General features: G+C 38.4%; 1 protein-coding gene, 1 non-coding gene and 1 pseudogene across 1 annotated transcript; 1 reads left to right on the top strand and 2 right to left on the bottom strand.

The window, feature by feature from the left end:
- The window catches only part of LOC122115690 (cytochrome P450 2C25-like), a 451,891-nt gene that overhangs the window by 269,313 nt on the left and 154,578 nt on the right, over window positions 1–28,000 (top strand).
- LOC122115685 lies at window positions 10–27,995 on the bottom strand (annotated as a pseudogene).
- Window positions 5,087–5,194, bottom strand: LOC122116056. Its single transcript, XR_006148873.1, has one exon. It is a non-coding gene; the product is annotated as a U6 spliceosomal RNA (small nuclear RNA).

The raw sequence follows: 28,000 nt of genomic DNA, 5'->3' as shown, positions 1-28,000 counted from the left end.
GTCAAAGAATGACCAAAGGCACAAAAAATGATATTTATTATGGATAATATACAGAGAAAGGAATCTGTGTTGTCACATGGTAATCATTTTTGGTTTTTATCATACTAGCTTATTACTAAATCAGCATTAGAGAAGTATTAGCATGTGGACTGGGAAACAAAGGTATTATAAAGCAGAAGAGACTATAGATTTGACAGGGCAATTATACAGGAATCCCTTCAAAATGGAGAACGGATCTTCCTGGATCTGGGAGAGGAGGGAGACATGATAGGGGAAGGAGGTGAGTGATGGCTCAGAGGAGGGAACTGCAGATTGCTGCACAGATGGAGCCAGACAGCGGAGCTCTTCTTTACACTGGAATGAAGCAGAGCTTGAATGATGGTGGCAAAGAGGCAAACCCATTCAGAACTGGAGTGGTATCGAGGTCCTGTGGATCCACGAGAGGTTTCAGGTTGAAGTTCTGTAAAATGGTGGTCAGGAATAAAAACAGCTCCATGCGGGCCAGGCCTTCTCCAGCACATATCCGTTTGCCTGAAATGTTTGTAAAAAATAAAAAAACAAGTCAAAGCAGGAAATGTCTCCATGTATGCAAGTGTGAGAGTGTGAAGGATTGCATTTGTAACTGGTAAAAGAAAGTGCCATTCCCGAATGCAAAGAGAGAAGGAAAGCTGTGCAGATACCCAGGAATATGTCATCTTCACTAATACATTTTTTTAATCTAAGAATGGTATCACAGGAACACACAAACTTGTAAGTCTAGCACAGGTGACTCATGCAGAAGAATCTTGAGTTGATAACTACTTCGGGCTATATTTTTAAGATCTTCTCTAAAAAAAACCTAAAGAAAATCATACCAAACCAAATTATATTTAAAAAACAGATTACTATCTTCATGTAAACCTTTTATTAAGTATTTTTACATGATAAATTCTCTTTAAAAATTTTTATCTTCTCTTCCCTCTTTTCTCTTTCTCTATGCCAGGCTGGGGGTTACCAAATTATTATATCATTACTCTAATATGTTCTCTGCTAAAGGAAAGAATCATAACTTTGGAAGAACTTTTGGCTTCCAATCATACATTTTTCCTGTGGTTGAGATGAGGATTTAATACATTTTGTCCTCAACTGTAAGACCTACTCCCATTCCTTCTCTTTTAGTATTATCCCTACTAATCAGAAAGGACTGTGACCATGTGTTTTAGGATTACCTCTAAACCTTTGTATCAATAGAATAATAAATATGTAGGAGTGGAGGGCATAGACCTACTCGTGACTCCAAGTAGAATTCATCACATGTAAAACTAGTGGTGGGAAATACTGCTTTCCAAGTCAACTCAGAAGTCAAATCTTGACTTCTGAGTCATTAACTACCCATGTGGGGTAAGTTAGTAAAATATCTGAGCCCTATTTTCTTCAAATATTAAATGGAAATGCTAATAATTCCTTCGTGAAATGTTGGTGAGAAATTAAAATAATAATAGATTTAGATTTATTGCAATTTTAATCAAGGTTTCATTATTTATTTATAAATAGTTTGAGTCTCAGATTTCAATGAGACAGTTTGAATGTTCTAGAGACATCTCTGTTTTTCTAAGAAAACCCATTCATATTGCTCATGTGAACTGTCCCCAGAAAGAGAATGAACACTTTTTGCATTTTAATATTGACAGCCCAACTGTCCATTTCATCAGCCTACATTACAAAGTTTAAGTATTATATCATGAAATTCCTTTTGGCTATGAGATATTTCCCCTACAGACATCAAGACACAGACCACATTTCATGTCCTTTCTTGTACTCTTTGTGTCCCTTCAAGCCATAAAATCTTGCCCTCATTCAGCTTCCCAAATATCATATTCAGATTTTCACTGACACTCAAATCATTTGAAACCATAATTTTCTCATTATTTAACATGTTTCCCTTTGTGTAAATAAAGTGAATTTTTGAAGAGAGATCACTGCCTTTCCCATGGTATCTATATGACAGATGTAAAGCAGATATCAAAGGTGAGGTCATTAGTTGGGTGCCAATGACTCATGCCTACAATCCAACTACTCAGGAGGCTGAGATCAGAGGATCGTGATTAGAAGTGAGCCTGGGGTAAGAAAGTCCCTGAGACTCTTACCTGCAATTATTCACCAAAAGGCAGAAGTACAGCTGTGGCTAAAAGGGCTCAAAGTGGCTTTGAGGAACAAAGGTCAGGACAAGGTCCAAACCCTGACTTCAAGCCCCACAACTGACAATAAAAATACCCCAAATCCAAACAAATGAATGAGCTAACACAAAAGACAAAAAGTCACAGTGTCAGTGAAGGAAGGCTGCTCCCTGGCCAGACACACAGCACACAGACTGCAGGTGTGGGGATACAATATCCAGATACATGTCTCAGACTGAAAGAAGAGCTGAGTGCTCTGTGATCATTGTGGGAAATCTACCAATATTTGACAGTTTCTGACACTTTTGAGAGTAAATGTTCTGTTCTTGTGGTTCATGACTTTCTTAAAAATGTCTGCTCTGTCTTCCATCTACTCTCTGTCCCTGTTGAAGTACCTTAAATATCTTAAAATGTTGCTTAGGCCACTTTCTGTTTAATAATCAAGTTCAAGAACGTGACAAATGAGTTAATACTCCACCCACAAATCCTCATGGCTTGTCATCTGTGATGATCTTCCCTCACTGCCTTTTGGTGTTCTTCTGTTCCTTTTGGGAGAGAATCATTCTATAGAGGAGCCTGGGTGTGACAAATGCCACAAAAAGATGTGAGAGGGACCTGTGATAAGATTATCTTTTTTATTGTGAGTGAGAGCAGTCTAAATGAGTTCTACTGTTTAGGAAGAGATCATTATGATATATATAAAGAGAGAATGCCAGAATTGCTTGCTTTACCTTGTTGAACTTGGAAGAATGCACAGAGAAACTGAGGTCTCACTAATCTGATCAAACAGTGGAGATGCATCATGAACAGGAAAGTGCAAGGGCATTGAGAGTGCTGCTCCTAATCAGGAGCTTACGAGAAATACGCCAGCCCCAAGGAGGCTTTATGTAAGTTCCCACTGACACCCCGTCCTGAAAGTTATCCTGAGATATGGAAATGAAATTTTATTACCTGCTGAGAAAGGTATAAAGTAGTTACTCTTCTTAAAATTACCACTTTCATCCAGAAAGTGTCCAGGGTCAAACTTGTCAGGATTGGGGAATTCCTTGGGGTCATGCAGCACAGATGTCAGTGATGTCAATATGGATGTGCCCTGGGAACAATACACAGATAACATAAGTTAATTAGATAGATAGATAGATAGATAGGTAGGTAGATAGATAGATAGATATAGATCTACATAGATTGATAGATAGATATAGATCTACATAGATTGATACATATATTTACCTAGATCTGTATAAACCTATATATATATATATATATATATATATACATATATATATATGCATATATACGTATATAAAGCAAGGTGCCAGAGGATCACACCTGTAATCCTAGATAGTCAGGAGGCTGAAATCTGAGGAATGCAGTTCAAAGAGAGTTCAGGCAGGAAAGCCCATGATGCAGTAATCTCCAATTAATCACTAGAAAAACAGAAGTGGCACTGTGGCTCAAAATGGCAAAACACTAGTCTTGAACAAAAAAGGTCATGGACAGTGCTCAGAGTCTGAGTTCAAGCCCCATGACCCTCCCCTCAAAAAAACAGAAAACAGATAGCTAAAGCAGTGACAGATACAATGAAAATCACTTAGTTCAATCTTCTGGTCTATAGGTAATGAAGACTTCCAACCAATGAACTGGCTTCAGAACCTATAAATATCAACACAGAATGTGTGGAAAAAGGCAAGTATCTCCAAAGTTTAACAATTCTATAGCCATACACATAAAACATATTGAAGAAGATTAAAGCCCAAAGAACTCAAAAGTATGATTATAAGAAAAATATTTCAACAAAAAGATTTCAATACAATACAAAGAATAAGTATAAAAAATGAGTGAATTTGAAGTGGATACAAATAAACAGCTGGATGAAGTAAGACAAACAATGCAATATATATAAATAGGAGTTCAATAAAGATACAGAAATATTAAAAATAGTTAAATTAAATTTTGGGAATGAAAACCTGTATCAATAAAAAACTCAATAGAAAAGAGTGGATGAAAATGAAACAGAATATTAGATCATTATTATTATTTTTTTTTTTTTTTTGTCTGTCGTGGGGCTTGAACTCTGGGCCTGGGCGTTGTCCCTCAGCTCTTCAGCTCAAGGCAAGCGCTCTACCACTTGAGCTACAGTGCCACTTCCTGAAACAGAATATTAGAGAGCAAGGAAAAAGGAGATATATTAGAATAGTCAGATGAAGAACTAGGTGAAAAGAAAAGTATGAAAAGATTATACAAGCCCACCTGGGAAACTTGAAAGATCAAACCTATGGAAAATGGGCATAGAGGCTGAAGAAAAGTTCCATGGTAAAGGAATTGAAAACATAGTCAATAAAATGATGTGAGAATGTTTATGAAATCATTTTTTGGGGGGGGGGGTTCCAGTTGTGGGGCCTGAACTCTGGGCCTGGGTGCTGTCTCTCAGCTCCTCAGCTCAAGGCTAGCACTCTACCACTTGAGCCACAGTGCCACTTCTGGCTTTTTTCTTTTTGCTTATGTGGTGCTGAGGAATGGAAACCAGGGCCTCATGTATGCAAAGCAAGCACTCTACCACTGAGCCACCTTCCCAGCCCTTACAAAATCTTTAACAATACAAGAGGCTTTTAGAACAGCAAACAGATCATATCAAAAAAGAATCACTCAAAGACACATTATAGTTAAAAATGAAATATTAAGAAACCGTAAAGAGTACTGAAAGCTACCAAAGAAAAACAATGAGTCATCTATGGTGGCAAGCCCATCAGCATATCACCAGATTTCTCAACAGCAGAAACCTTAAAAGCAAGAAGGGCATAAAGCAACAGAAGGTCAACAACTACCCATCTAGAATACAATGACTGCATTTGCTTACCCTTCCTTCCTCCATTCCTGTGCCCCTACATGTAGCTCCTCCAGTGTTTCCATTGCCTGGTATTCGTTTTGATAACAATATGGAATGATTCACAAATTTGAGAGTCACCCTTATGCAGGGGCCATGCTAAACTTCTCTGTATTGTTTCTTTTTTTACCATGTGTGCTGCCTAAGACAGCACCACACTAAAATTTTAAACACATAAAAAGAAGAAACCGAGGCATTCACACTGAGACCACAGGAGGATACTTTGGGGAGAAGAACACAAAGGTTCAATGCCTGTGTGCATCTGATCATACAAAGAAATATTTATTGGAATGAACTCCAGGAAATGAAAATGAGGGTTTTTTTTCTTCTTTTGCTATTTTTTGTTTTCTTTCCTCTGTTCTGTTTGTTCATTTATCTTTCTTTGGGAGTGTAAGGGGAGGCACAGAAATGGAGGGACAAAGGGTGAACAAATGCAGCAGTGGCACTCACCAGAAGCTGTTCAAAATGAACTATACAACTTGTGGATCAAGTAGGAAGGAAAAACTGGGAGAGAGCCAAGGAAGGGGTGGCAGTGTCCAAGAAGAAACCTACTCTACCTGAATTATGTAACTGTAACCCCTCTGCACATCACCTGTATAATTAAAACTTTTCAAAGAAGAAGAATCATTACAGAGAATAGATCTGATTCAAAATATTATCATGTTTATGTTCAAAATTCATATGTAAGTAAGAACACAGGGTAAACTTCCCTAATGTTATTTATTTTTTAAAAATCTACTTAAGAGAAAGGGGGGACCAAGATGGCGACGGGGCAGTAGGGAAACACCACAGCTCTCTCCAACCAAAAAGAGAGTTGGAGTTCCAACGCTTAATCTCCCCAAGAGACCGACAACAACAAAAAGACAAACACTCAGAGAAAAACCAGAGGTGGAAAATAACAAAAAAAGAGAGGAAAAGAAGAATTTCAGAACAGAGAAGAGCGAAGACCCCTCCCCCAACCTTTACTGGCCGCGCAGCAGTGTGCCAAGCCGCCGGCCAGCCGGCCCGGCGGGGGCTGCCGGAGCCCCAGAGAAACAGGGAGCTGCTTGCAGATCACCAGGTACCGGATTGCAGAACAGCGGATCGCCAGGAACAGAGAAACCTACCAGCCGGGAGTCACCACGAGGATCCCACCCCCACCCCTCACTCTCCACCGGAGCGGAGAGGCTCCATCCCGCAAAAGCTGCCCGGCACCAGCAGCGCGACAAAGGGACCTGTCAGCAGACCACCCGCCCGATCACGATCGCAACGACCCGGCGGGGGCCACTCAACCCATCCCGCAACCACCCCAACTGAACTCGGATTGCAAGAACAACTGACGACCTACACCACACAGAAACAACCAGCTCCAGGGTGAGTACCCCACAGGGGACAGGGTATCCCTCAAGGGAGACCAGAGCTGGAGGGAATCCCCAGACCCTGACCTAGACTCCCTACCCCAACACCCGGACCACAGGACCCACTAAAACTGGGAACTGTTCGAGAGCTCCACCAGCCGGTGGAGCACACTCTGCTGGCCAGGCCAGAGCAAGAGTGCCCCTGGAAGGGAGCTTAAATGCCCAAGCCAGGAACAGCGCCCCTGGGTCAAGACTACCAACAGTAGAAGAAATTTGAACTGTGTCCTCCAGGCTGCATAACCTAGGTGGTATACACATCAGCACAGGCCTAACGAGCGCGCTCCAGGCTGGGGCCAGAACCAGGCCCGGGGATCTGGCGCCTGAACAACACAACCACCTCCTCCCAACTGAAGTAAAAAGCTGAGCATATGCCTCAACAGAGGGGAGAAAACCAGGAAACAACACTCCCCGGGAAGCACGCCTGTGACCACAAAAGACCTGGAGGCTCAGGACAAGAGAAGCCCAAACCCCACCAAAACTCCACCCATATACCCTAGACTGGGAATTGGGCAACACAGGCTGCCAGCACCTGATAGTAAGCAGGAGCTCAGGCTGATAAGGCGGCTCAGCAATAGAGTGATAGTCTTGGATGTATGAGGCCCTAGATCTGATTCCTCAGCATCACAAAAGCAAAAAGGGACAGAAGTGGTGCTGTGGCTCAAATGGTAGGGTGCCAGCCTTGAGCTGAAGAGCTGAAGGACAGCACCCAAACCTAGAGTTCAAGCCCACAACCAGCCCAAAACAAACAAACAAAAACACATCAGGAGCCCATAGCAGACTCCAGTATTTGGGAGAGTGCATCCAGAGCATCTGATCTTCCCAAGAGCACCCGTAGGAGCAAACACAAGCAGTCTAGGCTGCTCAACCCTTCCAAAGGCGGGAATTGCCAGCAATCTACAGCAGAGAGCTGAGAATCCTAAGTAAGTCAGAATAGCAGCTGGAAATAGGCTCCCAACAGAACCCAGATCAGGCACAGACTCTCTCTACCAATACAGAATCAGCAACCAAGCAAAGACAGACACACCAAAACAAAATTGAAGAGCAGTCTCCTGAACCCCCATGCGAAAATCACAGAGAAAAATCACAAGGTTTACCACCACCCAGGACAGCAAGCTCACCTCAAAAGCCAGCAGCCACGCAGGGGAGAGCCCCAGTGGGAGCAAAGCAGGAATGGAAGACAAAAGCTACATCCAAGGGTTGCTGGAGGCAATGACTCAAGAAATAAAGTGAGAAATGGATCAGAAATTGAAAGAGCACAAGGATGAACTATCAAAAGAGATACAGGATATCAAACAAAAGTTGGATGCAAAAATAGAAGCTGCACAAACCTCAGTAAGAAGTGAGATAAACGCCAAATTAGAGGTAATGCATACTGATCTCACCTCATTGAGAGGTGAGATCAGTACTCTGAGAACCAACATTGAATCCATAAAGGGATCCATTTCCTCCATGCAAACCACAATAGAAGCCACGGTCAACAGAGTGAATGAAATGGAAGGTAGAGTGTCAGATACAGAAGACAGAATACACCAACTGGACCAAAAAGTGACAGATATGGAAAAATCACTCAAATTAAACCAAAGGGAAATTCAAGAGCAAGCAGATAATGCCAAGAAATTTAACCTTCGCATAATCGGAGTGGACGAAGGTGAGGAATTCCAGAGCAAGGGAATGCAACACCTATTTAACAAGATAGTCAATGAAAATTTTCCCCACCTCAAAAACGACCATCTTAACTACATCACAAAAGCTTATCGAACACCCAACAAGCAAGATCCCAGGAGAAACACTTCTAGGCACATTATAGTAACAATGATGGATCTGAATAATAAGGAAACAATCCTGCATGCAGCAAAAATGAAGAAGGAGCTATACTACAACGGGAAAAAAATTAGAATCACTGCAGATCTCTCCACACAAACAATGAATGCAAGAAAAGCCTGGGAAAGCACCATACCAGCCCTGAGAGCCAATAACTGCCAACCCAGACTGATATACCCGGCAAAGCTAGCATTCACATTCGATGGAGAACTGAAAACTTGTAATAGCAAAGAAAAACTAAATGAATACATAAACATTAAGCCAGCATTACAAAGAATTCTAAGAGGGGGGACACAACCTGAAGAAAGCAACCAGGAACTGGGACCTGCCCCAAACAGGCATTACTCAAAGTCTAACTGAGCAAGCACAGGAGGAAAGGAAAAAAGAAAAACTTAGGAAAACAGAATGGCAGGGACAACAATGCATCTCTCTATACTTTCTCTTAATATAAATGGGCTGAATTCGCCAATTAAAAGAAAACGAACTGAGGACTGGATCAGAAAACAAGACCCATCCATCTGTTGCCTTCAGGAGACCCACCTCTCAGCCAAACATACAAACAGACTCAGAGTGAAGGGGTGGAAAAGGATCTACCAATCAAATGCCCCCAATAAGAAAGCAGGTGTAGCTATCCTGATATCTGACAAAATAAACTTTTCATTAAAATCAGTACAGAAAGACAAGGACGGACACTACATATTAATAAAGGGAACAATCCAAGAGGAGGATATAACCATCATCAACTTATATGCCCCAAATATCGGTGCACCCAGATATGTTAAACAAATGCTCTCAAACTTACAGAATAAAATAGATCCCAATACGATAATACTAGGAGACTTTAACACGCCACTCTCACCAAAGGACAGGTCTACCAACCAGAGGATTGGCAAAGAAGCTACCGAATTAAGTGAGGCCATACTTCAAGCGGAATTAACTGACATCTACCGAGTATTTCACCCTAAAACAACACAGTACACATTCTTCTCAGCAGCTCATGGAACTTTCTCCAAAATAGACCATATCATAGTTCATGCAAGGAACTTAAGCAAATACAAAGGGATCGACATAATCCCCTGTATCCTATCTGACCACAGTGGAATCAAGCTAGCTCTCAATAACAAAGCATACCTCAGAAATTTCTCTAATACATGGAAATTGAACAGCACACTCCTTAACAATGCCTGGGTAACAGAAGAGATCAGAGAAGAAATAAAGCATATCCTACAACTCAATGAAAATGAAAACACCTCACAAAGAAACTTGTGGGACACAGCAAAAGCAGTCCTGAGGGGCAAATTTATTGCCCTCAGTGCCCACATCAAGAGAATGGAGACAGACCAAGTAAATAATCTCATGTTGCAACTAAAACAGCTAGAAAAACAAGAAAAAATGGGACCTAAAGCTACTAGACGAAGCCAGATAACCAAACTGAGAGCAGAGATTAACCAATTAGAAAATCAGAAAACCATAACCAAAATAAACCAAACAAAAAGCTGGTTCTTTGAAAAAATAAACAAAATTGATGGCCCGTTGGAAAGATTAATTAAAAAAAGAAGAGAGGAAACCCATATTAATAGGATTAGGGATGCCACCAGAAACATCACAACACATATCCAAGATATCCAAACAATTCTAACAGACTACTTTCAAAAGCTATACTCTCTAAAGGAAGAAAATCTGGTGGAAATGGATGCATTTTTAGAGAAATACAAGTTACCCAAACTGAGCAAAGAAGAAGTTAACCAATTAAATAAGCCAATATCCTATAATGAGATACAGGAAGCTATCAAAAGTCTTCCAACAAAAAAAAGCCCAGGACCAGATGGATTCACAGCAGAATTCTATAAGACCTTTAAACAAGAACTAATACCCATACACCTCAAGCTCTTCAGAGAAACAGAGAAGGAGGGAGCTATCCCAAACTCATTCTACGAAGCCAATATCACACTCATCCCCAAACCAGGCAAAGACCCAACCAAAAAGGAGAATTACAGGCCAATTTCCTTGATGAACACAGATGCAAAGATCCTTAACAAGATTCTAGCTAACAGAATCCAGAAACACATAAAAAAAATAATACACTATGATCAGGTAGGCTTCATCCCAGAGACACAGGGATGGTTTAACATACGTAAGTCAATAAATGTAATCCAACATATCAACAGAGCCAAGGTCAAGAATCACATGATTGGGGGCTGGGAAGGTGGCTCAGTGGTAGAGTGCTTGCCTTGCATGCCTGAGGCCTTGGGTTTGATTCCCAGCACCACATAAGTAAAAGAAAAAAGCCGGAAGTGGCACTGTGGCTCAAGTGGTAGAGCGCTAGCCTTGAGCTGAAGAGCTGAGGGACAGTGCCCAGGCCCAGAGTTCAGGCCCCATGACCGGACCCCAAAAAAAAAAAAAAAAAAAAAAAAAAAAAGAATCACATGATTATCGCCACAGATGCAGAAAAGGCCTTTGAAAAAATTCAACATTCATTCATGCTAAAAGCTCTGGAGAAAATAGGAATAGAAGGAACATTTCTAAAAACAATAAAAGCCATTTATGACAGACCAATAGCCAATATTATACTTAATGGGGAAAAGCTACAACCAATCCTCCTAAAATCAGGAACAAGGCAAGGATGCCCACTGTCTCCACTCCTCTTCAACATAGTCCTAGAACCTTTAGCCAGGGCAATAAGGCAAGAAAAAGCCATTAAAGGGATCCGCATAGGGAAAGAAGAAGTGAAACTATCCCTTTTTGCAGACGACATGATACTATACCTCCACGATCCCAAAAACTCCATCCCCAAACTTTTAGAAATCATAAGCCACTTCGGCAAAATAGCAGGATACAAAATAAACCCACAAAAATCAGTTGCCTTCCTATACACTGATAACGTACAGGAAGAGAGGGAAATAAAGGGAGCAACCCCATTCACAATAACCTCCCAAAAAATAAAATATTTAGGAATTAACCTAACCAAAGATGTAAAAGAACTATTTAATGAGAACTATAAAAAGTTAAAGAAATTGCAGAAGACACTAGGAAATGGAAAGACCTCCCATGCTCCTGGATAGGCCGACTTAATATAGTAAAGATGGTAATACTTCCAAAACTAATATACAAATTCAATGCAATTCCTATTAAAATCCCAATGACGTACATCACTGAAATACAGAAAACAGTCCAAAAATTTATATGGAACAACAAAAGACCTAGAATAGCCAAAACAATTCTAGGGGATAAAGACAATATGGGAGGGCTATCCATGCCGAACTTCAAACTCTACTACAGAGCTATAATCACAAAGACAGCATGGTACTGGCACAAAAACAGACCCGAAGACCAAAGGAACAGAATAGAAGATCCAGATATAAATCCACAGGCCTACAGCCAGCTGATATTCGACAAAGGAGCCAAAGACATACAATGGAAGAAACACAGCCTCTTCAACCGCTGGTGCTGGGAAAACTGGGCAGCCACATGCAGAAAACTAAAAGTGGACCCCAGCCTATCACCATGTACCAACATCAACTCAAAATGGATTAAAGACCTTAACATTAAACCTGAATCTCTGAAACTACTGCAGGACAGAGTAGGAGAGACACTTGAACTAATAGGCACAGGAAGGAACTTCCTGAACAGAGTCCCAGGGTCACAACAAGTTGGAGAGAGACTCGACAAATGGGACTACCTTAAAATAAAAAGCTTCTGCACAGCTAAATCTATCGCAACTAAGCTAGAAAGACAACCAACGAATTGGGAAAAAATATTTACCAGCAATATATCAGACAAGGGGTTAACATCCTGTATATACAGGGAACTCAAGAAACTAATCCCTCCCAAACCTAACAAACCAATTACTAAATGGGCAAGGGAACTAAAGAGGGACTTCTCAAATGAAGAAATAAAAATGGCAAAGAAACACATGAGGAAATGTTCATCATCCCTGGTGGTGAAGGAAATGCAAATAAAGACAACCCTGAGATACCACCTTACCCCAGTCAGAATGTCCCACATCCACAAATCAGCCAACGACAAATGCTGGAGGGGATGTGGAGAAAGAGGAACCCTATTACACTGCTGGTGGGAATGTACACTTATGCAACCACTTTGGAAAGCAGTCTGGAGGGTCCTTAGAAAGCTAAAGATTGACCTCCCTTACGACCCAGTCATACCACTTCTAGGCATCTACCCTGAACAACAGGAACCAATATACAAGGACACGTGCACCTCCATGTTTATTGCAGCACTGTTCACAATAGCTAGGATATGGAAACAACCTAGATGCGCCACCACAGATGAATGGATCCAAAAATTGTGGTATCTATACACAATGGAATATTATGCAGCCATTAGAAATGACAAAATAATGGCATTTGCAGGGAAATGGATGGAGCTAGAAGGAATCATGTTGAGCAAGGTAAGCCAAGAACGAAGAGACAAACGGTACATGGTCTCCCTGATAAGTGGATGCTAAATCCAAAATGTTAGGTGATACGACAAAACTAACAGGACTTAAGAAACAAAGAACTCCTGCTCATCTGGTTGAACCACTACTAAATATCCCCATGCTGCTGATCACAAATATGGTATATAACATGTGAACACTGTTATATATTACAGACTATGATAGACAATTTGCTCCAGGAAAGTTAGAATGAACTTGTGACTTTGAAATTATGTAATCACTTAATCACAATCAAAAAAAAAAAAAAGAACCTCGGGGAAGGGAGGGAGGGAGGGGATAGTAGAGGGAAAACAATGGAGGGGGTAACAATGTTCAAGAGGAAGTGTACTCATTACCTCACTCATGTAACTGTAACCCTCTGTATAGTATCTTTACAATAAAAAAAAAATCTACTTAAGATACCAAAATTGACTGTGAAATACCAAGCTTGAAATCTTTTTTGTTTGTTTGTTTTTTTGGGGGGTCCAGTTGTCAGCCTGAACTCTGGGCCTGGAAACTGTCCCTCAGCTCTTCAGCTCAATGCTAGCGCTCTACCACTTGAGCCACAGCGCCACTTCTGGCTTTTTTCTTTTTGCTTATGTGGTGCTGAGGAATCAAACCCAGGGCCTCACACATGCAAGGCAAACACTCTACCACTGAGCCACCTTCCCAGCCCAAAGCTTGAAATCTTTTCTATCAATCATAATGAAACAAAGTTGACCACTAAAATCTATTTTGTTTTATACCATCCTGGCAGCCAGTGCAAAAATTCAACAAAGCACAATTACAGGCACAGGAATTGGAAAAGCAAGTATAAATAAATTATTAAACCAGATATTATGGTAATACACCCTAAACTTCCAAACAAATCTACAGAGAATTCATTAGCAATGACTAGTAAATTTCATGAGTTTACATTTCATGAGGTCATCAGAATGATTAAAGCAATTATGTTTCTAAATATAAGTTACAAATGATAGCAAAGCACCATAAAAATAATAACAGTCAAGCCAGGCACTGGTGGCTCATGTCTGTAATCTTAGCTACTCAGGAGGCTCAGATCTAAGGATCATGGTTCAAAGCCAGCCCAGGCAACAAAGTCCATGAGTCTCTTATCTCCAGTTAACCACCAGAAAACTGGAAGTGGAACTGTGGTGCAAACTGGTAGAGCACTAGCTTTGAGCAAATGAGCTCATGGACAGTGCACAGGCCAACAAGCACCAAGCCAATGAAAAACTAAAATAGTAATAGGCAAAGCGCTATGCATTTAAACAAAGTCTATGAATATATTTGTAATCAACTCTATTGAAAACAGAATATTACTTGGAAAATAAAGTAAAGCACAGGTAAATTGGAAGCATGACTCATTCATGAATTGAAGAAATCAAGGTAACATTTTCCCCCAAACTTATCTATAACTTTACTGGAGGTGTAATATACATCCCAGCAGAACATATTGGGAAATTGATAAATAATAAGCTTTTGTATTCATTAGGAAATACAAAAACTAAGCATAGCCAAAAATTCAAGGAGAAGGAGAAGGAGGAGGAACAGAAAGAGGAGGAGGAGAAGGAGGAGAAGAGGGAGAAGCAAGAAGAGCAGGAGGAGGAGAAGGAAGAAGAAGAAGACAACAAGGAGAAGAAGTCCCCAAAACAAAAATAATTTAAGGGGCAGGACAAAATTGTGATTCACAATTTTGTGTGGGATACCAAGGATAATTCTGCATGGATATACAACCCCAATCTTGCTATACCACAACCTCTCCTGACCAGCCAACTGTGAGACTTTTGCAGCTCTCTCAGGTGGTATGGAGGAGAGGAATCCTGCAGTGACCTCAAGAACTCAGGCTCCCTATGGAGACTCAGCAGAAAAGAAGCTTACCTTGGGAATGATGTAGTCTCTGAACTTAATGTCATGGGTTACTGCATGGGGCAGGTTCATTGGTAGGAGATCAATGTATCTCTGGATCTCATGCAGCACAGCATCTGTGTAGGGCATTTGGCTCCTGTCCTGCATGCAGGGGCTGCGGTGCCTGCCAATCACACGGTCAATCTCTTCCTTCACTTTAGCTGGTGAGACATAATAAGAAATGGTGGAACAGGAGGCAAGTGACACATTGATCATAGTAAGTGCTAAATAAATTGTGGTAGTGAATCTTAACAAGATTTGAAGTAAAAAAAATTCATGCACCATGGAGTATTAAGACTTCAGCATGTACACACATCCTCCTCTTACTTAGTAGCCTTATAATAAGTTAATCAAGGCATAGAGGTTAGTTTCTTGCTCAGAAAAACACAGAAAACCAAAAAGACTATTAATGTACATGTAATATACTTTTTATTGAAGTAATATACCTTTATTTAATATGCCTTTATTTAATATATAAGAAGTATATTATCATAGGAACTATATACATATAAAACTGTAATAATAAAACATTACAAAATAAAGGGAGTAAAATATTAACAATAAAAGTACATTTTTGAGGACACTATTATCTTCAATTATATCTCCAGATTTCACAAATCTCCACAAATATGAATAGTAATTCATGGGCTATCCAATATAAATCGTTCTAAGTATGATTTTTAAGATGTTAATAAAATATTCCCATTTTGTTTGAATCCAGAAATATTTTTGTTGATAAAAGATAATTTAACAGTAAAATGACTTTCAAATTCTATTAGTTTATGGATAATAGGTAAATAATGTGTTTTTTAAAAAGTTTAGTCCTTTCTGTAGTTGATATGAATAGAAAAATATATTTCAAACACTAAACAGGACACAATTAAGTAAAACTATGAATGAATGTATGGTCCAGACACGTTGTAATGAATGAAAGGCTGTGCTGAATTGAAACCACTTTGTACAGATATTTAATAATAAAAATAAAATCTTTGTATGCATCTATGGAAGTATCAGCATTAAATACTTTTGTACAATACATGTAAACTAATAAAAATGCAGAAGAAATGATATCCATGATGGGCATCCTAGAATCTGTTTGGAAAATTATGTTCATTTTCTGAACAATGATGCTTTCATTTTTCTTTTACTGGACCTAGAGCTTGAATTCAGGGCCTGGGTGCTATCCTTGAGCTTCTTTGTGATCAATAATATGTACTTTGTGCTCTACCACTTGAGCCAAAACACCACTTCTGGCTTTTTCTGAGTAGTTTATTGAAGATAAGAGTCTCATTGACTTTAATACCTGGCCTGGTTTCAAATTTCAATCCTCAGATCTCAGCGTCCTGAGTACATAAGAATCCAGGTGGGACTACCAGTGCTCAATACCCAGTTGATTTTTTAATCACTTTTAGAGAATATTTATTGGTATCCTAGCATGTTAGAGTGAAATGTGCATTCACATTTCTGTCTTATATATTTAAACACATCTACAAATAGGCACATAAAGATAAACGTATGTTTCCCCTTACTTCATTCACAACAATATACTAGATATAACATCAGTTTTTGAGCAAATATTCACAGTTTCATTCTGGCTCAGCAATATTGTTCCCTGGGTGGAAATTAGATTTGCATTCCATTTATTGTACTTCCCTTTTCTTTCTTATCAGTCAGTTCATGATTTTCTATTTCCTGAGTTAGAATTATTTGCAAATGCACAAATAGTTGTGTAAAACATCTAGCAATTCATGGTCAGTAAGTGAGAATTCTGAGACTCTTGTCCATGTCTCCTTCATTCTCAGTGTCTCCCCTCCCTCCTTGCATCATTGGTTTCTGGTTTGTTCTGATGTTTTCTGAGTTTGTAGCAGCCTCAGTGAGTTTGAGAGTACCCCATAACCTTCCTGTCCCAGTTTCTAGAGTCCATGATTTCCTTGACTTGGTTTTAGAAAATGGAACAAAATGCATTACAGCATATTGTGTGAAAAAAGAGAAAATGTGGTAAAAAGTTTATGGCTGATTTGGAAGTCCTCTCCCATCTTTCCTCTTCACTCTAAAGAGTTTTGATGCAATCCCATCATCTCTTGATATCTGACCTAGTTGTGTCTTTCTGAAACTTGTGATGATCTTCTTTCTAACCCTGGTATTCTGGAATGCTACAACTTTATGCTGAGTGAAGGCTTTTATCCATTTATTCTGCTGGACACTTGAAGAGAATTTTCTATCAAATTGGTAAAATATGGAGGTTGTTAGAGTTCTTCATTCTGGAAGAATTTCAGGAAAAAGACAGATAGAAAGTTGTGCATCACCTGGAGGGGATGTGGCCAAAAGGGAACCCTACTGCACTGTTGGTGTGAGTGTAAACTTGTTCAACCACTATGGAAAGCAGTATGGAGGTTCTTCAGAAGACTCCACATAGACCTCCCCTATGACCCAGCAATCCCACTTTTGGACATTTACCCAAACAATCACAAACAAGGCTATACTAAATCTACCACACAACTATGTTTATCACAGCATTATTCACCATAGCGAAGACATGGCACCATCCCAGATGACCCTCAGTAGCTGAATGGATCAGAAAAATGTGGTATAATATATGTGTGTGTGTGTGTGTGTGTGTGTGTGTGTGTGTGTGTGTGTGTATATATATAACTAGTATATGTCTATGACTAGCACAAAAGGTCAAAAGCTATGTACATATGACCATACAAGATGATGCTAAGTGAAATGACCTCAAAGATAAGGACACAAGAAGTTTTATCTTTTTTGCTGTTGTTTTTAATGTGTTTATAATGTAGTATGTGATATTTTTGTTTCTTTTCTATGTTCTTCCCCCCATGGTATAACCCCTGTCTTCACTGTATTTGATTCCAGTGCCCTGCATCTTATATATACATTTTTCTAATTTGGGGAGGGGAAGAGAAATAACAAAATGCTGAAATAAAAACACAGATTGACCCATTGTAAGAATGAGATGTACAAGACACTATGTTGAAAACTAACTTTACAACTTCGGAGGTGGGGGAGGGAGGAGTTGGAGGTGGGGAGAAAAGGAATGGTAGAGGAAAAACAAAGGAGGAGGTAACAATGCTCCATAGGAAATTTACTCATTACCTTTTTCCTGTAAATGTAATCCCTCTGTACAGTATCTTTACAATAAAACATATATACAAAAAAACAAAGTTATGCATCATAAACAAGAGGGCTTGGCAAGGCCTCACAACTTTATACTTCACTGTCTTTACCCAAAATTTTTTTAGCATTTTTTATTGTGAAAATACTGTACAGAGGGGTTACAATTACATGAGCAAGATAATGAGTACATTTCTTATCAAGCATTTTAGCCTCCTCCTTTGTTTCCCCTTCCCATCCCCTATCCCCCCACCTAACCCTCCTCCCCCTCCCCCCACCAAAGTTGTAAAGTTCCGATTTCAACATAACAACTTGTACCTCTCATTGTTGCAATGTTTACCCAAAATTTCTGAGTACAGAGTTCTTAGTACAGAGAGAGAGACAGAGTTTTCTTGTTGTGGAGAGGGAGTTTTTTGTTTCACGTGATGAGTACAGGTGTGATAAGAATTTGAACATGGAGAGTCTGTTTGCTAAATTCTTTTCTATCTTCTTTGATACTTGTTATTTCTAAGTAGGAAACTTTATGAGGTTGGGGATGTGGCTTAGTGGTAGAGTGATTGCCTACCATGCATGAAGCCCTAGGTTTCATTCTTCAGTATCACATACACAGAAGCAGGCAGAAGTAGAATTATAGCTCAAGTGTAGAGTGCCAGCCTTGAGCAAAAGAAGCTCAGGGACAGTGCCCAGCCCTGAGTTCAAGCCCTAGGAATGGCAACATAAAAAGGGGAGGGGGAACTTTATGGGAATTTTGGAGACATAGCTTGGTTTTCCTTCCCTCAGAACTATTCCTGTTACCACATTTAGGTGAAAGCAACATGTGGCTGGCTCAGTTATTTTATCACAGTTACATCTACTCTGAGTATCAGAATTTTGGTAGACATCTTATCCAGTTAGTATTCTCTTCTCCTTTTTGTTGTGAGAGGACTAATTCTCATTTAAATTATTTTATATTTACTTCCTAAATCTTTACATAGTGTTTCCACATCTAAAACTCTAGAAAATGTTCAGGAATGGAATTTATCTCATACATCCTCATTAATTTGTAGGACTTGTATTTATGCATTGGTGACAAGAGATCTCCTTGGCCTACATAGGGCAGCATTAGAATTGTCAGAATGAGGAAAGATATATAGAAGAACCCACTGTAAAAGCTGGAGTTTTGGGTGCAAAATCAATATGTTATTGTATGTCAAGTTATGCTAGAGTAGTTTTCCAATAATTACCTGCCAGAAAATCAAGACACAAGGCAGAGTCTCGCTGCTTTTCCTACTACATTGTTCTCATCACTTCTCTCTGATTTCAGCTGGATGTTGAGCTGTGAGACATATCTGACAAGGCAAATCACTACCAGCATCTTTCGTATATTTTCCGAAGTTTCACCTAGGTCTCCCCCTGTGCTCCTACCTGTGACGTGAGGGTGCTTCATCAGGAGCAGCAGGGAGTATCTCAGTGTTGTGCTCGTTGTTTCTGTCCCAGCACCAAATAAATTAGATGCAAGTATTGTCAAATTTTCATTAGTAAATTCTGAGGGCTCCTTGTGATTTTCCTGCTCCTAAGATTTGATGCAATTATATTATTTACCGGCACATGTGATGACAGTGAATTCAGTATCTCACAGTGGTATGAAGTTGGAGAGTAAAGGAATAAGAGCAATGCACAATTGACAGTGGGATGGTGACTAGTTTAGACTAAGTAAGGCTTCAGGCTTCCTGGGCTGTCCTAACTCTAACTGATCTGGTGCTGTGACTGTATTTGAGGTTATGAAACTCATCATTCATTTAAGCTACTAATAACTGAATTTTCTCTAAATATTAAAAGATTAGAAAATTGAATACTGCAAGTAGGAAAGTTAGGGACATAGATGTTGTAAGCCTGAAGCAAAATCTGCAATTAAACTTTTTTTTTTTTCCTGTTGCTGTTATTGAACAGGGTGTGGGCATTGTCCTTGAGCTTCTTTTCTCAAGGCTAGTGCTATACCACTTGCACCACAGCTCCACTTCCCACTATTTTCTTTTTAATTTGGAGATAAGAGTCTCAAAGACTTTTATGTCCAGGGTGCCTTCAAACTTTGATCCTTAGATCTCAGCCCCTTGATAGTAGTTTTACAGGGATGGCTTCTCATTGCAATTTAACTTCTTGTATCACACATTGGCATATGCTCAATATTGCTTGTGAAAATGCTAAAAAGCAACAAAACTTAGGAGTCACAAGGAATGAGAATGGGTTCATCAAAACCCGATGAGTCAGCAGATGGGAAGCACCAAGTCAGGTGGTCTAGGGAACCTGAGTAGGAATGACTAGGAATGCATGAGCTGAAGTGACACTAATCATGAAGACAAAACGTGTTCACATTAACTTGTCATTGGAACAAAGGAGAGAGGATGGATTAAGCAGTGCCAAGGACTGAGAAGATGGCCTAAAACTAAGTTGTCAACAAGGCTGCAGTTTTAGATATTGAATGAGAAAATCATTAAATGGTCAAAATGCATCATTTTCTAACTAGTCCCTGGGCCAACATTAAATCCATCATGCTTTTGTAATCTCCAGATGACTTATACTATGTCTAGTAATATGTTATTAAAACAATGAAAATGAACAGATCCTCTCAACATTTGTACTTTCTTAGAAAAGGGTCATCTCCTTTGACTATATCAACATCACATGCTTTGAAAGCTGGTCAAGTTAAACAAACTTTGGTAATATCAACTTTATGTACTTTTCTATGATCATCAAATTACAGCTACTCTTAAATCTTGAGGTCAACTTACTCTAGCATAGTATATTCAAACACCAATATTAAAGCTTCCATCTGTCATAATAAATTTGGAGATTTAATAGTTGCAGGTCACATAGACTATTGTATTCTAGGCTGTATAAGTGTTGAAATATTAATGGAAATCTAAATGAATGAAAATATAATGATTCCATGTCATGGACTAAAACACTAATTTTATCTCATATGCTATCATCATGCAGGAGAAGTTAATACTTCTAAGATAAATAAAAGAGAAGAGAGTCTGTCATGAATAGATCTACCATACAAGAAGTGCTAAGGGGAATCGGTTTTCAAGTCGAAACTAAAGCATATTCAACAATAAGTTCACAGCAAGTCAAGAAATACATATCCTTGTTAAATATAACCATACAGAAAATCTGAATGTTAATTATACTACATTTTTTATTCAACCTCTTTTTAGATTTTATATATTTTTAAGGGAAATATAGGAGGCAATAATCATAGATGAATTCTATGGATACCCAATGTATTAAAGATGTAAAGTGTGATAAAAACAACCAAAGAAGGATGCAATTTTAGAGAGGAAGATTAAAAGTGTTCTCAGATACTAATTCACTCTAATTTCACAGTAGAGTGTCATAAGTGTGTTATAGTAATCCCATGGTAAATAATAAGGATTCAAATTCGCTTAGCTTATTGCAGTATATTATATATGTATATAATATCTATATTATCTATGCATTATCTATATGTATTTTACATATATGTTACATATACAATATACTCATCATATCTTTATGTGATAAAACATAAGGAAAACCTTTAAAATCTATATAAAGAAGATGAATTAGTAAACATAACAGAAAAGGTGAAATTGATTAAATTACATTATATGCATCAGTAACATATCACAATAGAAGCCTTTGGACAATAAATTTGTTAATAAAAATGTGAAAAGCATAATAAAAGGATATTGTGATATATCTATTTTTAAATACCACAATTAAAAATTCTTTATAAGAAAGGTTAACCATGACCAATTAAGTATTATACCAGAATTATCTCTTCAAAACCAATTCTGACTTAGAGAACATGCATAATATTTACATATTCTATTCTATACAGTATATAATAATGACACCCATCTTTACATAATGACACATATTATGTAGGAAAATTGTTTCTATTCACATGCCATGTGCATTCTGCTTCTCCTTATTATATTATTTTATATAAAAAGAGTAAATATATTCTAATTATTTGAGAAATTAATTTTAAGTTTCCCAGGATGCTTGGTGTAGCTTCCTTTATACAACCGATAACTTACTTTTCAAGCACTGCTGGTCTGATGGTTTAAACATTTCAAGTAACACAGACTATTTAATATGTCACAGAATGCTCAAGGATTCAAATAAATGTAATTTTTGATATCTTACCTGTTTCTTCTTAATCAGGAAACAATCAATCAAGTCTCTTGGATTGTTAACATCCAGTGATTCTTCATGGTCATTTATTTTCTTCAAAATGTAACTATTTAAATCATCAAAATTTTTTAGTAATGTTTTATGACTTCCTGGTAGACAATCAATGAGATCAGGGAAAAGGTTGTAGATCTAAAAGCAAAAGTAATAAGTTATTAAATATCTTTGCATATACATACTATATACATATTATAGAAAACTAGGCTGTAAATAAAAATGACACATGGCTTCCATCTTGAAGGGAATTTTCGATGGAACATATAAAATGAGAGGGGTTCAAAGATGCTCTAAAATTTAGTCCCATGATAGAGTATCTAACCTCTCTGTGATCACATAGTTATGAACTTTTACAGAGTTTAAGACATGCCAAACTCTATAAAACATTGTGAAGATTTTTTTTTTTGGTCGGTCGTGGGGCTTGAACTCTGGGCTTGGGTGCTGTCCTTGCGCTCTTCAGCTCAAAGCAAGCTCTCTACTGCTTGAGCCACAGCACCACTTCCATTGTGAAGATTTTTATAGTTTAATTTTGTCATTTCTCCCCAGACTACTTCATCATCTAGGATCACAGTGGAATCAGCAAACACTCTGACTCTACTCAGTGATGCCTAGTAGTTTCTGTTTTTGCAAATATGCTTCCTTTCTGAGGAAAAATACTTCTGCTCAGTAATAGCTTGAATATGAGATGTCTGAAAACAAACCTGTGGAAAATGTAAGCTTTCAGTAAGCACCTGGACATCCACTGATCCACCAGGCATCTATCAGGACCTGAACAAAGCAATTTATAGGAAAAATTCCTTTGGGATTTAATGAGAAATATCAAATTAATTGCTTGAGTTCATTGGCTTGAGTAAATCCTAAAGGTTTAGACATCTTTCTCAGCTGATTATATTGTTTTTCTTCCATTTCTATTATTATCAGTTAGCTGTCAAAGGTTCTCATTTTGACATGTCCATATAAAAATAAAATGCATTTTTCCTTTTGTTGTCAGTACCAGGGTTTGAACTCAGAGCCCCAGACTCTTGCTTCACTTTCTTGGTCATGGCTTGTTTTTGCTGACTTTTTATTTGGCAGATGGATTCTGTCAGACTTCTCTGCCCTGGCTGGCTCAAATCCCTGATCTTCCAGGTCTCACTCTCCTGAGTAACTAACATTTTAGGTTTGAGCCAACAAGGTCCAGTTTTACAATATATCTAGATGAGACAATAAATCTAGACTCCTCTGCTACTCTCCCTTATCATTTCCTTCCCTGCTTCCCAAACCAATTTCAACAGGCTTCATTTTGGAACTGCAGAAAATGAACTAGACCTTATCTATTAACCTGAAGTAATATCAATTGAAAGTTGATCAAGGATCTTAATATAAAACCAGAAACTTTGAAGCTACTACAAAAATAGAATAGGGAAAATGCTAGAATGTGTGGTCACAGGCAGTAACTTCCTGAATGGCACTCTACCATTCTTTAGGTAGCACTGTTGCGTCCAAGTATTCACCTTACTAATGGCTCTTTATTTAATTTGGGTCTGTTGAAAAAAAAAAAAAGACAAGTGTTTTCTTAGGAAGAAAAGATCTTGGCTTCACCTGTATCCATGGTGAGCTCACAATCTTGACATTCTCATTCAATTTCTCCATCAAGTTCAGGAAGTTCTGGTCTTTATAATCAAAACATTCTGGAAAACAATGGAGCAGATGACATTGCAGGGAGCACAGGCCAGGATGAAGGTGGGGTCACAGGGTGAGCCTGAAGAGTCAGAAACAAATTTAAATATGCATATGAAATACTGTACTCAGCCTTTGTCATCTTTACCAATTTTATTACTGTTTTACTTGTAAATTCCTCTAACAGCCCAGTATTCCATTTGAATTAAACCTGCTTATCTTTAACCTGGAGCCTGAGTTGGCCAGTACAAAATAACTAGCAAAATAATGTCAATTCATACTAATTGCCTTTACCTATAGTCTTTCAATCGAGATATATGCTATTTTGGAAAAAAAAGACTTTTACATACCTTATAGTCAACCATTCAGAGTAGCAATATATCTGTTTCCAAAACCTATAGACCACACAAAAGTGAGAAGGATGATGATGGAATATCAGGTGTCTATAGCTTTTTTGAATCACCAATGGAGAGAAACTAAAGAGAGATTTTACCAGAGTTCAAGTACTAGAATGAACCAAGGTAAAAAGCAGAATGCTTTGATGTTTTATGAAGAAAAGGGGAATAACTAATTTTTTAATTTTTTATTATTATCTTTAAGTAGTTGTACAAAGAAGTTCCCATCCTAGAAATCAGTATATGAAGGTCTAACAACATTGTGACCCATCGCTCCTAACCCATCTCTTCTCTCACTAATATTACTAATTTAGTAATAATTAAATTTAATCCTGTTATTAAATGTAAGACCAGGGAAGGCAAACAAAAACATAGCATTAACAAATGGGAGGTTGTTTTTAATTTCAAAATTAATAAGTAAATTTCCTCTCCCTAAGGAATAAGTAGACACTAAGTCTAATCAAACACAAAATTTAATTTATGGATAGGGCTGAATTTTTGGAATTCTACAATAAACAATATGTACATATATATTTAAATTTGTCTGCCTGTGAGGTTCTATTATTTGACAGGTTAATTAAAGAAAACATTATTTTGGGCACTCTGTACAATGAAATGGCTATGAGCAAATCATCAATGTGTAAAATGCTACTGAGTTTTGAAAGTAAATAGTCATGAATTAAAGACATTGTGAATTGATGTGGTTATTTGGATTAAACAAGTGTCATTGAGCTGGTTGCATGTATGTAGGCTAGTTAATGATTGAAATGAGTCTAAGCTCTCAGAAAAACTTTTATCATAACTATGCAGGGGGCAGTTATTTGGGAAGTTGTTGAGATTTGCTATGACTGCAGGTGTGATATTCACAGGTTAAGTCTGATTTTAAGTCTTTCAATTTATTTGGAACAATGAATTTAAAAAGCCAGGTTATGTGGAATCCAAGTGGACAATGTAACTATAGGTTAGTAGATTTGTTAAGTGAGTAATTAACAGAAGATTTTTAACATAAAATCCAATACACATGGAGAAAATGTGACAGACAAAATTGAAAATTGAGCTACAATACACTAAAAGAAGACTGGATAAAGAACTGATCATAATAGTTGAAATACAGCTAATTGAATCATTAAATCAATGTGTGTATTTTACAGATTCATGATTGAGCACATAATTGCTCAAAACATATAAATAAAATACTAAAGTTTGGGGTAAGATAAATAATTAATGTTGGAGTATAACAATTGTGTTTTCAGAGAAATAATTTTTAGATGAATTTTATTGAGACAATAAAGCAAATAAAATCTTATCTTACACCACTCTATGACCATCCGAAATTCTGCCATGGGTACTGAGAAGTCAATGATAATGAGCATACCATATAGTCGCATCTTTGTGGGGGGGCGGTCTCTGAAGGTAGACAGGGTCATTACCACCCTGTTCATTTAGCAAGCACGATCATATAATGGCTACATTACGTACCCTCTATTATGCTAAGTGGGAAACATTGCTCCTTAACTCTTCAGAAAAGAAACTCAAAATATCTATTTAACCAGACACTGGTGTGTTAGGTCGGCCCAGGAGGCCAGAGACTAGAGACCCATTCAGTTGGTTCTCTCTTCTTGAATTCTAGAAGTCTCTGCCCAGCATCTGTAACCCAAGCAACTGACATGCCTGGGTGCAGTGTGAGGTCCTCCAGACGCTGAGATCATCTCTGCTTACACCATGGACACATTCCTTCCCCCCCCCTCCCTTATATAATTTTTCTCCTCCCGCCATTATCTCTATTGCTCTGCCCAACCCCATTTTGTGAGGCTCAAGGTTGCTTTCTCCCTCTCTCAATAAACAACACTCTTCCCTTCAACCACTTGAGAGTTTCCTTTTGGCAACCCTTGTATGGTGTTGTTCATGAAGAGAGCCCTAGGTACTCAGGGGGCTGAAATCTGGGGATTGTGGTTGGGAACAAGCCCAGGCAAAAAAAATCGCTGCAAATCTATGACACCTATAGTGTCTCACCAGCTAGAAGCTTGAACTGGAGGGATAGCTCAAATGGTAGAGCACCAGCCATGATGTGGGCAAGAGTTTAAAGCCCAGAGTTCAAACTCCAATTATGCCATAAAACAAAATAGTGATATAAAGCAGCTCCCACCCTTGGTTTTCTTCAACTCCTCCACGAGGCAGCGGGCTTCCTCTTGAACACGCTCTTCAATGCTCCTCTTCCCCATCCCAAAATTCCGCAAGGTCATGAGTGAGAAGCGCCTCATCTCTCTCCATCTGTGTCCATTGCTGAAAATAATTCCTAAATGAAGGGAAGTAGAAACATGGATGGAGAAGTCAAGCAAGGAAAAGGACAGCCGGCAGGTAGAGGGATGGCCAAACTTTGGCTCTTTTGCCATCCTCCTTATCAACACATCCTCTGCCCCACACACAAATATACACACACATGGATATGTACACTTACCAAGGCCTCTGTTAGCTTTTTCAGCCAATGGGAACCTGCCTCTTCCAGAGAACTCCTCTCCATGGTCAATCAGAGCTTCCTTCACTGTTTCATATCCATGCAACACCACAGTGGGCTTCATGCCCAAATACAGAGTGAACACAGGGCCATAGACTTTCGAGAACTGGAAAATGAGAAAAAAAAATAGTAGCGAAAGAAGTCACTATTTGCTCCTCAGAGTGAACCTGAGCAAAATTGATACCATTATTTTATTTTTGTGTTTCTTTATTTTGGCAAACACAACTTAAAATATTTGCAAAGATCATATGTTATAGAGGAGGCTTGTTACAGCTGTCATTTAGAGATGGCCTGCACTGTGCCATGCAATGGAGCAGGGAGTTGATACTCCATTATAACTCATCTTCACATCAAAACACACACAAGCTTGTCATGATTCACAAAGAACAAATCAGAGGGCTGTGGGATCTAAATTCATTTCTAGAGGCCCACTGATAATGAATAGACAACTTGTACTTGAACTCTGCTTATTCAACATTCCATGCTTGAGATATGTTTAATTCTCATTTGTACACCAAACCAGAGGAGATTGCTGCTTTCAGATAACTTCTGAAGCACTTACTCGTGAGAATCTTACTTCCTTTGACAAACAAGGAAAACCGGCAGTTTTTAGTCAGCACAGGTGCTTGTACAGGCAAGTATAGTTTGGGATCTATTGGTATTAGAAACAGAGGGTGTGCCCCACAGAGGCTGCCCCAGTACATGAATCATCTTCAAAAACAATTTCTCAACTAGCAACATTCTTTGCCCCAGACAAAAGTTTTATGGAAAAATCGAGGTGGATTCTGATACCGTCAGTATCCCCTAAATGGTCTCGTGTCTTTATGTTCTCTCATCCTCACAGATATTACCTATCAATCACTCACAGCTTCTCAGAGAAGTTAGCTTTCATAATGATTCTGAAAAAAAATCAGTGTCTAATATGCTATATGACTTTTTGAATTGACCATTTAATCACAGAACTTTCCTTTCAAAGAACCTTCAGGAAAAAAAATCATAAACTTCACTGTCTAACTAAGATGGGAAGAACCATCCATAACATTTGCAATTTTGTGGCTGAGATTAAAATAGCCAGTAACCCACTCACATAATACATTACTTCATTCCATGACTAAAATACAAACTTGAAAAGTCACAAGCATGTTACACTTTTTACAAGGATTTTGTTTTATGGTAACAAATCATGCTATTCTACCTTCAGCAGTACATTTAAAATAAAAAAATATTCATTTATATCTGTCAGAGACCACTGGACAAACATTAAGAATACTTACCTTGGTTAAAGATTTAGTGATGTCTTTAATGTCAATCTGCAGAATATTTCCAATAATTGGGAAAGGAGTGGGACCTGGAGGGAGCTTCCTTCTCCCAGAGTTCTGTCTCCATATTGAAAAGAGAAGCAGACAGGAGAGACCCAGCACCAGGATAACTACTGGACCCATTGAAGCCTTCTCTTCTTCTGAGAGTACTGTGAGCTTGCAGG

This window comes from Dipodomys spectabilis, unplaced genomic scaffold (assembly GCF_019054845.1).
Source record: "Dipodomys spectabilis isolate Male_0828 unplaced genomic scaffold, ASM1905484v1 ptg000125l, whole genome shotgun sequence".
NCBI classification, from domain to species: Eukaryota; Metazoa; Chordata; class Mammalia; order Rodentia; family Heteromyidae; genus Dipodomys; species Dipodomys spectabilis.
The sequence above is the reverse complement of the archived record's forward strand: the minus strand, read 5'-3'. Positions and strand labels throughout refer to the sequence as shown.